The sequence below is a fragment of the Camelus bactrianus genome, chromosome 17, assembly GCF_048773025.1.
Source record: "Camelus bactrianus isolate YW-2024 breed Bactrian camel chromosome 17, ASM4877302v1, whole genome shotgun sequence".
In the NCBI taxonomy this organism is placed as follows: domain Eukaryota; kingdom Metazoa; phylum Chordata; class Mammalia; order Artiodactyla; family Camelidae; genus Camelus; species Camelus bactrianus.
The window spans coordinates 2733926-2748526 of NC_133555.1; the positions used below are offsets into that span (position 1 = coordinate 2733926).

Below are 14601 nucleotides of genomic sequence, written 5' to 3' on the forward strand. Positions count from 1 at the left end.
CAGACGTGTGGGGGGTGACACCATCGGATTTGTGTTTCAGAAGGCTTGTGGCAGCTGTTATGGGGACCAAAAGAGGGGGCAGGAGGTCTCAACAGTCATCGAGAGAGAAGAGGCTCAGCCTGGACAAGGATCAGGGAGAGACGTGGATGGACTTGAGAGCTGGTCTGAAGGCAGAGTGGATGGAATGAGGAGGCCCAGGGATGGGACAGTGTGGCAGAGATGGGCCAGGGAGGAGGTGCTGTGAGGCAGATGAACTTGGTTTTAGAGGTGCTGAGTTTAATTGTCTGGAGGTCACTGAAGGGGCAGGTGAATGTGTGCTTTGGGCACTTAGGAGGGAGGGGGACTGGGGTCGCCACAACTAGGAGTGGGCAGTCGTTCCAGTCAAGGCGGGAATGGGAAGCCAAGGGGCTGGTCAAGGAGAGCCCCAGGGCCTTAGCACGACTTAAAGAAGCAGCTGGGAACAGGAGCAGCTGGAGGCAACGGACCACAACTGGCTGGAGGGGCTGGAATTTACTGCAAGAGCTGAAGGAGCGAGGAGCTTGCAAGGTCAGAACTTGCCGGGCAGGCGAGGACTGAGAAGGGTGCCGGCATATCTCCCCGGCCTCCGAAGCTCCTTACAGTCTGGCTCCAAACTGCCTCCCAGCCTCCATGTTTCCCCGAATCCCCTGAGCCTGTATCACAACAGATTAGGGTTGCCATGAACATTTCCCAAACGGAAATTGACCAGAAAAGAACACTGTACATGATAAAGCTCCAAAGGAGTGTAGTGTGTGTGAGTGGTTTATATACCGTGGCTTGTGATTAAAAGTAAAGCTGCGGAACTGCTCCTCACCTGTTATTCCTTTGTCCCTGCCCGGAATGCCATCACCCCTTCTCCACCCGCAACTCCCAACTTGTCCTTCAAGGCCCACCCAGCATGAGTGCATCTGAAAAGCCTTCCTTGGTTAACCTCTGTCCTGGGCACTTGGTCACTCCTCATTTATTCATTCATCACATGTGCCTTGAAGGTTGCCTTGCCTTGCGCCAGGCCCTGTGCTGGGTGTGGGGCCAAGCAGGCGTGACCCCCTCCTTTGAGGGGAGCAGATTTTAATACACTTCTTCCCTTGTGCTCCATGCCCCAGGGCTGCCCTGGCAGAGCCCTTCCCACCCACATGCTGTCTGGGCTCCTGTCTCTCCCACCTCCATGAGCTCCATGTCAGGATGCTGTCTCCCCATCGCCGTGTCCCCAGCACCAGGCACAGGGCTCACATCAGCTGAGGACTGCGGCCTGACAGAAGACCGTAGACTTTGGGATCAAATAAGCCTGACCCTGAGTCCCAGCCCTGCCCCTTAACAGCTGCATGAGTCAGGACTGTTTTCTTTTTAAAAAATTTGATCCCCAAGGGGTAGCTGTATCTGATTCATTCCAAGACCTGGAACCAGGTGTGAGTAACAGTTTTGTGCTCCGTGGGACCCACTGCAGGAAGTTCTTCTTGGGCAGAGCAGTGCTAACCAGCATTTCTCTCTCAGATTGTCTCCCTCTGCTTTGATCAAGGGAGGAGAGGGCACCTGGGTTCAGCAGGTGTCCCACACCCAGCGTGCGGCAGGGCCCGGGGCGCCCCCTGCTGGAGGCAGAGAGAGGCTGCTTAGCTCCCAAGGGCTGCATTGATGGAAGTTAACACGATTTTGGTTGGCTGGCAGCCGACTCTGCTCTAAGCGTGGGCTCTGGAGGGGTCAGATGCTGGCTCCACGTCTATCTCTGTGGTCTCGGGGAAGGTACTTCCATCGCTTCTTGCTTCACCTGTGAACTGGGAGTGGTAACCAATTCTACCTCGGTAGGGTGGTTGTAAGGTTTGAGATGCTAGTGCTTAGAATTAGAAGGCTGCCTGGAGCACAGGGAGGGCTGCAGACACATCTGGAACGCTAATTAATGAGGAGGCTGCAGCCACCACTCCGTGCCTCCCCTGATCAGGGAAGGACATCCGTGTTTAAGACAGCCTCTGCCTTTAGGTGCACTTAAAAAAAAATCAGCAACACAAACCAGAGGGAAAGCTTTTATCACTGAAAAACTGGGAGCAGACAGGAGTATGGAAAGACCGGAGGCAGCTCCCAGCGACTCACTGCTGGGCAGCCTGTGCGGAATGTGGGGGTCTTTTAGCAGAAGGAACACAGGGATGTGGGGTGTGGGAGTCAAGAGAATGACATTCCCCTTTGTCACTGCTCTGTGCAGCTTCGAGGAAGTCAATGGCATCCCCTCCTTCTGGATGCCTTCCCACATGGGTTTTCACGAGTGAGTGTGCCTCTGTGACTTTGTGGCCGCCCAGAACCTGCCCACTCAGGACTGGCATGGTGGTCTCCCAGGGGCCAGGCCGGCGGGTGGTAGACCCCTCCCACAGAAGCTCTTCCTCCCCCTTCTCCTGCCTCGGGGCCGCTCATCTCCAGGTCCTCTCTCCCAGGACGCACGCCTGTGGGATGAGAAGGGGGCCTGCAGGCCACACTCGCACAGCTGGGGAGCCGCAGCAATAGAGACGGTCCCTCTGGGAGGATTCGGGGCTGGCCCCTCCCTCAGAGCGAGGCAAGGATGTACGACCACCCGAGCACCTGCTGTGCCCCGGGCTCCGGGTGGACCCCTTTCTGTGTTTTCGCTCCTTGGAAACACTCTTCTCCCAGGCAGTGTCCTCAGTGGTCCCTTACTCCATCCGACTCGTCCCTGAGCATCCATCCTGCCCCTCACGGCGCTTTCCAGACACCTCCTACCCTGGCTTTATTTCCCTTCCATTCACTGCCGCCCACCCCCCAGCTTTACATGGCATATGTACTTGCTGACTGACTGTTGTCTGGTTTACCCTGCACTGCTGGCCCTGTGAAGCAGACATATTTGTCACTTCACTGTTGCATTTCCAAGAACGATGGCCAGCACGTGGTCAGCCCTGAGTGGATGACCACTGGAGAATTAATAATGAAAGAGTCTCATTTATTCCTCATAACACCTTCACTTTCCAGAAGAGAAAGCTGAGCTGCAGAGAGGTGAAGTCCCTTGCCCAGCACCTAGCTGAGGGCCTGGCCCACAGTGAGTGCTCCATAAACCTGACTATCCACTCCCTTTCTGTCTCCCCACCACCCCTCCCCAGCCCTGCCAGGAATGGGGGTCTCCCCACTGCTGTCATCCCAGTCCTCCCGCTGCTGCACGGGAGCTTCGCCTGCTCCAGCGGGCGATTCAGTGCTGAACGCAGGGGGCCTGCACCGGGCAGAAGCATCTTGGCCGGGAGGAGCTGGACCGTGGGCGTCGGGGCTGGAAAAGCAGCGCCTCACTCTTCCTGCTGCTGAAGTCCCACTGACAGCCCAGCTAGGCCACAAACCCAAGAGGCCTGCTTGCAGATTTGGGGTGGAGATCACGGAGCACGATGCGGGCAAAGAGACTGTCCATTCCATAGAAGAGGAGACAATCCCAAAGCAGGTCCGAGAGGCTCCCGAGACACATGGCCGGCTGGGAGCAGAGTCGGATGGGAGTGCTGCTGCGGGGGCTGGGGCGGCGGGCCCCGCCTCGAGGCCTGGCTCAGCCACCCGCTGTGTGATCTTAGGAAAATGACTTAGCTCCCCCAGCCTCAGTTTCCTCGTCTGTAAACTGGGCTGGTGATAATCCTGCTACCTCACGGTTGCCATGTACTCGTATGTGTGAAGCATGTAGCAGAGCGTTTGGCGTCTGTCATGCTCTCAGCGTATGACAGCTACTTGATGATGACAAGGATGAAGATGATGACGATTTCGGTGACAGCACGAGTATTGGGATCCAGCCCTTTAGGCCCCTTAGGAATCTCCAAGGCCATCTAGGTCACTGCTTCTCAAACTCCCGCGTGCATCAGAATGACATGGTTACAATAAAAGATGCCCAGGTCCCTGTCCTGGACTTCCTGCAGGAGGTGGGCACCATGTCTCTGCTTACAACCAGCCCCGCAGGCGCCGGCCAAGTCTGGTTTCGTTGGACTGAGGTCTTTGGGGAGCCCCAGTGCCCCCAGGCCGCAGCCAGTGCCCACCCACTGAGTGGTGATTGCTGTGCTCAGACCTCTCTCAGGGAGGGCAGCTCACTTCACTTCAGGGGAGCCTGTGGCATTTGAGGACAACTTGGCTGGGACATGGTTCCTCATCAAACCAGCGGGAAAGCACCTGATGGTGGTTAGAGGGGTCAGGGAAGGAAAGAGCAGGGCCCCGCCCTCTCCGGCCCAAGTTCACCAGCTCAGAGACAGGGCCAGGCCTAGCTGCCCGAAGTCTGTGTCTCCCCAGAGGCGGCTTCTGCAAACCCTTAGCTTTCCAGAGACATGCTCAAGGCTCCAAGAGTGAGACTTTTAAAATTGCCTTGTTTCATTTCAACATGAATCTAATGTCCATCTACTTTGGACTATCAGGATGACAACCTTCTGACCTAGGGCCGCCTTCCGCTGACTGCCCCGCCTGAGTTTGTCTCTGTGTTTAGGGTCATGGGGTTGCCCAAGGAGACCGCTTTCTTGATTTTGAGGCTCACGAGAAGAAAGCAGAGGTCGACGACCTGCAGATAGTGCATGGAAGCTCCTGCACTGTGAAGGAAGAGCAGGAGGAGGTGGGACTGAGGGAAGAGGTGGGCGAGCGATTCACCCCACGACACAGGAAGCCCACGGCACCGAGCGTAGAACTGAGAGGTCCCGCATGCTAGTGGGGCCGTCTCGGTCCGGCTGCCAGCTGCCATGTGGCCGCACCACAGCGACCTCCTCTGTCACACTGTCAGCATCGTTAATTAAAAGCTAGCTTTCGTAGTGTTGATTGTAGTTGTCTGTATTTCATCTAGAACTTGCTGGTTTGACAAGAGCCTATACGTAATTTTAGGATAGTACCTATTTGCGCAGTGGAACACAGGCAGGCCTCTGGGTGATTGCGGGTTCGGTTCCAGACCAGTGATTATCCAGTCAACAAAGTGACTATCGCCATAAAGCGAGTTACACGAATTTTTTGGTTTCGCAGTGTTTGCACTATCTGTAGTCCGTTAAGTATGCGATAGCATTATGTCTAAAAAAAGTACATGCCTTAACTTAAAAATACTTCATTACTGAAAAATGCGAACCATCATCCGAGCCTTGAGTGAGTCGTGATCTTTATCCAACAGTAACATCAGAGATCACTGATCAGAGATCAGCTTTACAGATAAAATAACGATGAAAAGGGTGAAATATTTTGAGTATTACCACCATGTGACCCAGAGACCCAGAGTGAGCAAATGCTGTTGGAGAAATGGCACCGATAGATTTGCTCCAGGCAGGGTTGCCACAGACCTTCAATTTGTAAAACAAACAGACCCTTCTATCTGCAAAGCATAGTCAAACGAGGTATGCCTGTAATAAAAGTTGGTCCAACCACCATTTGGTGCAGGGGAAGGGGCACAGGCAGCCTTCTCAGGTTCCAGAAACACTGTGCTGTTGAGACCGTGCAGTCCTGTGGTTTGTGAGTCCAGAGATGGGCCATCAGGTGGATGGGATTTTCCGCTGAGCTTGGGGTTAAGGTCGTTACAAGGCCATTTTACACTAAGTAACTAGAGTGTGTGGGGGTGGGATGGGGGGCTTGGGGTTTGGTGGCATCAGAATCCCCTCTGACCCCTCTGGACTCCATCCTTCCCGCCCGCACGGTGAGGAGCTGGGACAAGTCTAGGGCCTCCTCTGGAAGTAGCTGTGGGCCCGGGGCCTGGTGGGCTGCGAGGAGCCTCGAGCGGGAGGGTTGGTCTGTGAGACTCACGTCTGGGCCCGGAGCACCTGGGGCAGGGCGGCAGCAGAGAGGCCGCTTCCACGTCTAGTCCCGCCTCTGCCCGGGTGGCCTTGAGTGGGTGACTTATCCCACGGCTGTGTTTTCTCATCTTGAAAATGGAGGTGCTCGTCCTCCTGGTGTAAGGCTGCTGAGAAGTCGCTTCTGGAAAGCACCTGGAGCTATTCTTAGACACATCAGACTGCTCCAGCCACACGTGGCCTCGCTGACCACTGGCCAGCTGTCGCGGGCCTCTGGTCACCTTGGGAGGAGGGTGCTTATCACAAGTCCACCCCCAAGGTCTTCCTCAGGATAATCTGTCCCTGGTGATTCATCTCGTGGGCTGGGCCCTTCCTCTCAGGCCTGAAATATCTCCCTCCCTTCACCACAGGTCAGGCCTGTGTCCCCCACCATGTGACTTCCTCCGGGTCTGGCCCTGGGCCCCTGCCCACCGGCCAGCCCTCCAGTCCCGGGCTAGTGACCTATTCTGGGCCTGACATATCAGGGCTCAGCTGGGGAGGAGGAAACCCACAGCCTGTTGTGCTGGGGAAAAAGTGCATCCCACGTCCGGTCCCCGCCTGGCCCGGCCACACCTCTGCCTTCAGCAGGCTGGGCGTCCGCCGCACATCCTGGCGTGGCCCGGCCCTTTATCACCCAGCTGCCACGTGCTGCCCTGCCTCTCGGGCACGCACATTCCCAGAGAGGCTTCCGGGCTGGCTGAGGCGGAGGGGTTGGCCAGTACACCCCCGACTTTACGGAAGCCACCTTTTTCTGGAGCCAAGGACAGCTATTTGGAGAAGGTAAAGCGAAGTGGACACACATCTCAGCTCCACTGTGAACCAACCTGCTGCGTGACCGTGGGCAAGTGAGTCTACCTCTCTGGATCTTTCCCCAATTTTAAATAGAAAAATTCCATCTCCAGTTGCTGAGGGGACTAATTAAGGTGACACAAGTGTGCCAACACCCGGGCTCTACCTCCACCCGATTAAGTCAGAATTTCTGAGAGGCGGGTCCCAGGCGGTCGGCGCAGCAAGGGATGGGAACCACTGGTGTGGAAAGATGATAAAGAGCCAGAGCTTCAGAGTACATCAACGTGGGTTTGAATTCGGGCTCTGCTTTGTAACTGTGGAGCCTTGAATAGATTATTAGCCTTTCAGAGCCTCTGTTTACTTGTCTGTAAGATGGGGTAACAGTGCTCACTTCCCAGGGCTGTTATGAGAACTGAAGTGAGTGATGGATATCAGGTACTTGGCACATAGTGACCCCCAGGGGACCCATGTGAGGACAGAGCCCCGTCTATAGTCACCACGGTACACGTGGCAGCTAGCTCTGGGCCTGACCTGCAGCTGGCACCTGCCTGCAGCTGGCCCTTCAGACAAACACCTGTAAGTGAATCAGTGCAGCTGCTGCTGTTGCTGATTAAAAAGTGATGATGTATTAGTTATCATGAAGATGAAGCCTCTGTCTTCTGACTTAAGGAACTACACCTCCCAGCATCCTTTGCAGGCCTCTGTTCCAGCCTGTGAGACTCTGGCGGAAGTCTCTGGGCTCCTAGTCCTCCGGGTTCCCCCTCTTTCCCCGACCTCTGGCCACCACCCTGAGAAAGATGGCAGAAAGTAGACCAAGAAAGCTCCTGCGATGCGGCTGAGCTGCCACAGCCAGGACTGCCCACCTCTGGGCTTTTTATTCGCACCCTTCCCTCCAAGTGAAGGAGACTTTTTATTGTTTAGACCCCTGGTTGGGAAGTTTGGTTTTTAGTAAAAGGAAAGCAGATGCTTTGAATTTCCTTATTGTCCACAGTCCTCAGGCTCCAGATAAAACCAGGACAAGAGGACCAGCAGCCGGTATCTCTAATTCCCTGCTCAGACCTCTGGGGCTGGGTTAGAGGCACCAGGGAACCTGCCCAGCCCTGACTCTTGCCCTTTGGTCAGAGTTAGCCCTGTGTCCTGTCCAGCCTCGTCTGGCCTCCATAGAAGGTTCAGGAAGAGAGAGTGATTCTCTACTTCTCCAGATGCCAACCTCCAACCAGAAGCTCCTGTCCCCACAGCAGTCTTGGAGTCACGCAAATCTAGATGAGAAGCGTGCTCCTGCACCGGGCAAAGTGTCTTCGAACAAATCTCTGTGCTCACATTTGTTGAATGGGGCTCTGCTCATCAAGAGACAAATCTAAACAGGGAACTCAGAGAGGGAAAAGCCAAGGTGACAGGACAAGAGGTGAGTAATGCTTCCAAATAAACCCAGAACTAGGATGAAACATCCAAGGGAAGGGAGGTGGCAGAGTAAATGTAGATACCATAGACCTTGGCATTACAAAAACAATAGCCCAGCAGCAGAGTGTTGGGCGTGGCATGGAGGAGAGTGACCCACTTACTTTTCTCATCCTTCATAGCAGGGAAAAGCTGAGCTAAGAGTACAAATGTAATTTAAGAAAATAAATGACCCCCCAACATCTTAATGTTCTTCATAATCTTGGGGGAGTTGTGTAGGAAGTAACACCCGTCTGGAAACCACAGGTAAAATTAGCAACTGCTTTTATTTCATTTAAGTTCCTTTTATTTTGTTAAGTTCCATATGTTTTATCTTAAAATCTGGTGAACAGCGTGTGATCCCACTTTATAAAAATCCCTTCTTTCTTCCCTGCACCCAGCCTTCCTCCTTTCTTCTCGCCTTGCCTCCTGCCATATACACATGCCTAGAAAGAGATCCAGAATGCTGCTGCTAATATTAACTCTGGATATTTGGGGTCTGATTTGGGGGATAGAAGGGGTAGTGAATCCCCTAACCGCCCATTTTTGCTGTATAGTTTGAATTCTCTATAAAAGCACTTCACAGCTTTATAAGGAAAAGAAAATCACTCCCCCCAAGTAAACAGCATCCATTTTGCAGGATTTTGTGAGCACTGAATTGGGTGACAGGGTGTGACAAGCAGACCTCTGGGAGGGCCCCAGGACTGATTCCTGCCCTGTGACTGACAAGCCCTGTACACGCTGCTCCCACCCGGAAGGCCCTTCCCTCTCCCTGTGGCAAATGTCTATTCGCCCTTCAAAATCTACTCCAGTGTGAAGAATTCCCTGACACCTGCGCCCCAGTAATCAGATCCGCCCTCTGGACACAGAGCCTGAGCGCTGACAGCCCAGTCAGACAGAAGAAAGGGCTGGAGTGACTTCGTGCAGCAGCAGTGTCCGGGGGCGACTGTGCAGAGGTTTTGGGCACTGGGACCACCTGGGACACCCCAGCTCCTGCTTTACCAAGTCCTGTCTTCAGGCAACCCTTAATTCCCTCTCTTCAGTATCCTTCCAACAACTGTTTTCATTTAAATTCTTAAATTTAGTTTCTGCCGCTCGCAATTCAAGTGCCCATCTGTTGCGCTGCCTCCCCGGCGCTGAGTTCCAGGCTATTAAAGATCTGCGGACGAATCTCAGTCATGATGAAGCCATTGTAAGAGGTTATCCGTCCTTCAGCCCAGCCTGCTGAAGGACGGGGAACGTGGGGGCTGACACCTGTGCGGTCTCATTCTGCCATGTCTGGGGCTGGAGGGCAGGGGCTAGTCCTTTACTACGAGGACACCCGGCAAGGCGCGTCGGAGCAGCGAGCTCGCAGCCACACAGCTGCGGACGGTCAGACGGCCGGGGCTCCCGCGTGCCCGGCACCCCCGCGGCGCGCCACGCGTGCCCACCGGCTCCCGGCGCTCCCTCTGGCCCCGGGAGAGCCAGGTATCAGCAGCTTCATTTTGCAGATGGGGAAACCGAGACTCAGAGGTGACAGGCCGGCCCTTAGGTCATCGGTTACGACACGGGGGCCTGGACGCAAGCCGAGTCCGCAGTGGTCCATAACCCAGACCTGCCCTCAGCCCCGCGGCCTTGGCGACGACGGAGACCCGGGGGAATCCTGCGGCGTCCTGTGCGATGAGCTCCCCAGAGCCGACAGGTCGGTGAGGGGTGGCCAAGTACAGGGGAGCTTCTCAGGTGACTGGAGAAGGAGGCGAAGCTGCCAGTGGGGCCGAACTGAGCCGGACGCACCCCGAGAGGCAGCGAGTAGGGCTGAGCGGGATCCAGCAATGACCATAGGGCCCCGCGGAGCCAGCTTACGCAGCGAAATTGTTCCATGCGTGGAGAGCAGCAGAGCAGGTGGGCCGAGCGGGGCTGAGTGGAACCTAGCAGGTGGACGGGGCCGAGCGGGGCCGAGCGGGGCCGAGCGGGGCCGAGCGGGGCCGAGCGGGGCCGAGCGGGCCCAGCGGGCCCAGCAGGGGGCAAAAGAGGCTGTAGGGCGGAGCCGAGCGACGCCAAGCGGGGGTCGAGCGAGGCCGAGTGCAGCCGAGCATGTGAACGGAGACTGTCGGGCTGAGCCGAGTGGGACCGAGTAGTGCCGAGCAGGTGGATGGAGCCTGTCGGGTGGAGCCGAGCGTGGCCGAGCGGGACGGAGCGGGGCCGAGAGGGGCCGAGCGGAGCCGAGGGGGGCCGAATGGAGCCGAGCGGAGCCGAGCTCTTCCCGCAGAGCAGAGCGAGCCACCGCAAGGAGGCTGAGTGGGTGCCGCCGCGTGGAGGAGGCGGGAGTGGGTAGAGGTGAGGCTGCTCTGAAAGTCCTGTGGTACGTGGCCTCTAGACCCTGCCTTTTCAGGCTAAACAGGGAAAGCAGGACGCTTCGTTCCCCAGGCCCGAGGTAACGGCAGAGGAGAGCCTCTTCCGTGGGGGCCTCAGTTTCCCCGTTTGCACAGCAGGGCCCTTGGAGGGGGGCGGAAGGCCCGGGGGGCGCAGCCTCTCTAAGCCTTCCCGCTCACGGGGTGGTGTAGACCTTTCGCATTTGCTGGTGGGACTGGGTGTCACTCTCATGGGGTCGCTCGGGTCCAGTTAACCTGGGAGGGGTCCTGGGGGATGTCACTTGAAAGGCTCTGCGTCTCTGGAGCTGTAATTGCCCGTCACGCTGTTCAGAGGGCGTATTCCCGCCTCGTGGCGCGGTGCATGCTGTGCCGGGTCCAGAGAGGGTGAGCGTGGGACGCAGGTGACAGGCAGCTAGGCCGGCGTTTTCACAGGAAGCAGGAAGGTGCTCCCTGGGGCCTGGGCAGTGAGGGTCCGAGGTGGGGAGGAGGGCCTCGCCCTGGCCGGGGCAACCTCGGTGCGCCTCGGTTCTCATTGCTGGTGTGAAGCCCAGAGCTCGGGGTTTTCAGAAAGGAGCTTTGAGGATGGCTGGGGTCCGGGATCAGGATTTGGACAGTATTGTCATGTAGCCCTTTATGTAGTAAAATACTACCCCTTTTAATTCTTAATAGAAATTGTTATGTACCAGGCACTGTTCTAGGCAGTGGGGACATAGACATGAACAAATAAGCCAATCATCCCTGCTTGTATTCTGGTAGGTGGCTAGCGTTCCTGAATCTGGACCCCAAATTCAGGCAGAAGCATAGGCTTGGACATGCTGTCCCCGTAGGCATCTGATCCCTTCCCACGGTCCATGTGTTTATTCCTACAGCTGAATTGTTCTAAAACACGCATCTGACCACGTCTCTTAGGAAAACCCATCCGTGCCTATGAGACAAAGGCCTCAGCCCACCTCTGCAGTTTCATCTCCTTTCCCTCCCCAGATTTTCGGGACACTTGGCTACTCACCCCTCCTAGAGTGTGTCATCCCCATCCCTCTGCTCTGTGTATTTTTCTCTGTTTGGAAGTGCTGAGCTCAGTATTGACACAAGGGGGCACCAGAACTGTACTCAAGGCTTTCTCTGGTGGCCACTGATCGTGGGCCCCCCCCCCCCGGAAACTGGCTAAGTCCCTTAAAATTTGTTTTATAAACAGCCTATATGTTTTTAGCAGAACTCTCGATGAATCTTTTGTGTCTGATTGATCTTCTAGATCTAAACAGAAATGGGAGTTTTATGAAACTTACCTATCCACAGCGTTTCAGTACCATCACCTGGCCCTCGGAGAGCAAGCCACAAAATTGTACTCCGAAGCTGACTCAAGGTCTGGGTTCACTCACAGCCTCTTCCTGCATCTTTTGTTGCGAGGATGCTTTCAGGAACCTGGCCAAGGTTGGGGACATCCCCTTCTCTTTGTCAGGCTCTGTTTTTCATAAGTCAGGAAACAATTCAATCAGAAATCCGCGCCCCCCCCCAATCTCGTTTCTTTTCCACTTACGCCACTATTAGGTAAAAGTCAGATATTCCTTGCACTGCTTTCTCAGTGAAATTTCGTTCATTTCAAATGTGTGAGTGTGAAGGCCCCTCCCTACCTTTGGAGGGGCCACAAAATGGAATTTCATCCCAAATCAAAAAGTGGCCCTGACCTAGAATCTGCTGCCAGCTCATGAGGAAGCCTGCCATCCTTGTATAGGTAGTTTTTTCTCCAAAGGCAGTCTAACAGAGCGGGAGAAAACATTCGGATGATAAAAAGTTATTATTTTACCTTACCTTTTAAAATTTGTATTTTGGCTGGGTTGCATAATGTACATAATAAATCTTAGTTGTATTCATCAAGCTTGTTTTTCCAGACGAAGAAAAGATTGTCACAGGATAAGAGTCTTGTTGGGTTGTCCCAAGAAATTCGGGCCTGAGTGACATCGCTGGGCCTGGAGTGGTGCCTCTTGCAGAGTTCTGTCTTTTTCCACCTCTCAGCTTTGTCTCTTCATCTGTGAAATTGTATTTCTGATCCCTCTTTCAGGGGGTTGTAAGAATTCAGTGAGATCCTGCATGTGAAAAGGCTTTGAAAGCTGTGGTGTCGGGGCAGGATAAACGAGACTGCTGTGAGACCACGCAGCCCATCTGGGGAAATGAGAAAAGGGCACTCCTCTCTCCTGGTGGGCCAAGCCTGCGCCAGGGCATGTGGCTTGGTGACGAGCTTGACTGCGTTCCATGCCCATGTGTCCCGCTCTCCTAATTGTTACAAGCCTTGGCTAGCTTAAAGAGTTCTGAAAGGGTTGATTTTGACCCTTTTTTGGCCAATATTGTCATCACTTTTATGAAGCCAGGTATGTTGGGGATGCTTACTCTGTCACCCGCCGATGTCTCTCTCCTCCTTGGTTTCACTTGTGCATTTTTTCTTTCATTCTTTTCCACTTACTTTCTGCATAATCTAAGATCGTATCTGGAGTAATTCGTATGTTCTCCTCCCCAAATGGTCCATTTCGGTGCCAGTTGCCTTATGACAGGTACTTTTCCAGAGAAGGAAGGGACTACTTGCACTGGTACTTCCTCTGATTCTGGAAGATGAGACACGAAACTGTTGCTGAACCCACACTTGTGCTGCTCGCTGCACGACAGGCCAGTAAATCAGGAGACGAGGTGCTGGGGCGAGGAGTAACAGCTTTATTTGGAAAGCCTGCAGACTGAGAAGATGGGGGACTCGTGTCCTGGAGAACCATCTTCCCCAAGTCAGAATTCAGGCTCCTCTTATACTAAAAAGGGGAGGGGGCGTGTTTGGTTGTTGCAGACTTTTGGTGTCAGACTCCCTTGTCCTTGCAGCTGTGCACGTAAGTCAGGTCATGGTGTTCCTGAAACCTCCAACAAGACAAATGTCGTCTTCTGTGCTGCAACTTTTTAATCTTTGTATAAATGGGAAAGTGTTATACCCTTAAAGGTCAGAGCCTTGCAAATGGGCTCTCCTGTATATTTCAGGCTCCAGGCGACACTCTTTTACAAGAGGTGCGGAACCAGCAGGACTAAGCACGGGCAACAGCGCACAGGGTTAGAGTCGAAGGAACAGATCTAACACGGAGTCTGCTTTGTACTTCCCCGCAAAACCAGAATGTCGCACACACAGCAGGACACCTCTGGCCAAGGATATACCTAAGCCAATTGTAAGGATATTCACAAAGAATAGCTACTTGTATTATTTATTAAAAGGGAGGATCTCAACCAGTTCCATTCATTTTCAACAAAGCATTGACTGTGGTGGAAGGAAACACATGTAGTACAATTGGAAGCCAGTTTCATCTGAGCTCAGCTGATTCCTCTAAGAAAACTACCGCTGTGCTATTGAGGACATTTCTAATGTAGTTCAGGCAAAGCAGAGTGAGCACGTGTTGCCAGCGTGAACTCCTAGGAACCCCAGGCGCATGGGCAGTTCTTCTGTAACAACCCAGCCACGCAGGGGTAGGACTTCTGGAACGCAGTCAGTGTGGGAACACCTTGAGTTACAACAAACCTCCTAGGACCGCAAGAGGTTAATTGTGGCGAGAGTCCTGTGAGGGAAATAAATGTCAGAGGCCTTCACCGCTAGGAAATACCACTTCGCTGTGAGCAGAGAAGTCATCCTGGAAGGAATTCCTATGATTCTAATGAACGCGAGAAGCCACAGTGCCAGGGGTTAAAACTCTTTACCTACCCCAAATTTGTAGAGAGGGTAATCCTTATAAACACCGGAGTGACTGTAGGAAAGCGTTCTCAGGGTGTCACACCCCGTCATTCCCCAGAGGAAGGCCCCACAGTCGGTCTCTAGCGTTGCCCTAACAAATGGCCGCAAACCGGGTGGCTTCAAAAAACAGCAGCTTACTCTCTCGCAGTTCAGCGGATAAACCAGAAGTGGGAAAATAGGTGTTGGGAGGGTTGGTTCCTTCTGACACAAAGAGAGAGCATCTCCTCCATGCCCCTCTCCCAGCTCTGGTGGCTGCCGGTGCCCTTGGCCTTCTCTGAGTGCCGCACGTCGCTCCAGTCTGTGTCTCTGTCTTCACAGGCCCTCCTTCCCTGCGCGTGTCTGTGTCCCCTCTACGCTTCTTGTAAGGAACCCAGTCGACGGAGTTAGGACCCACCCTAGTCCGAGTATGACTTTGTCTTAAATAGTTACATCTTCAAAGACTCCATTTCCACATAGGATGACCTTTTCAAGTTCTGGGTGAGTTTTGGAGGTTACTATTCAACCCATTACAAAC

At 54.2% G+C, this 14601-nt stretch overlaps 1 long non-coding RNA gene across 4 annotated transcripts in view; it reads left to right on the forward strand.

Annotated features, from left to right (window-relative positions):
- The window catches only part of LOC105067501 (uncharacterized), a 33854-nt gene that overhangs the window by 2923 nt on the left and 16330 nt on the right, over nucleotides 1-14601 (forward strand). The window contains exons 1-2 of one of the 4 annotated variants that reach the window (XR_012499811.1): nucleotides 6148-6607; nucleotides 14406-14564. The exons of 2 other annotated variants lie outside the window; for them this stretch is intronic. This is a non-coding gene — a long non-coding RNA (uncharacterized LOC105067501). Of the gene's footprint in view, nucleotides 1-6147; nucleotides 6608-9761; nucleotides 10305-14405; nucleotides 14565-14601 lie in introns of those variants that run through there. One more of the 4 variants, XR_835167.3, reaches the window with a different exon arrangement.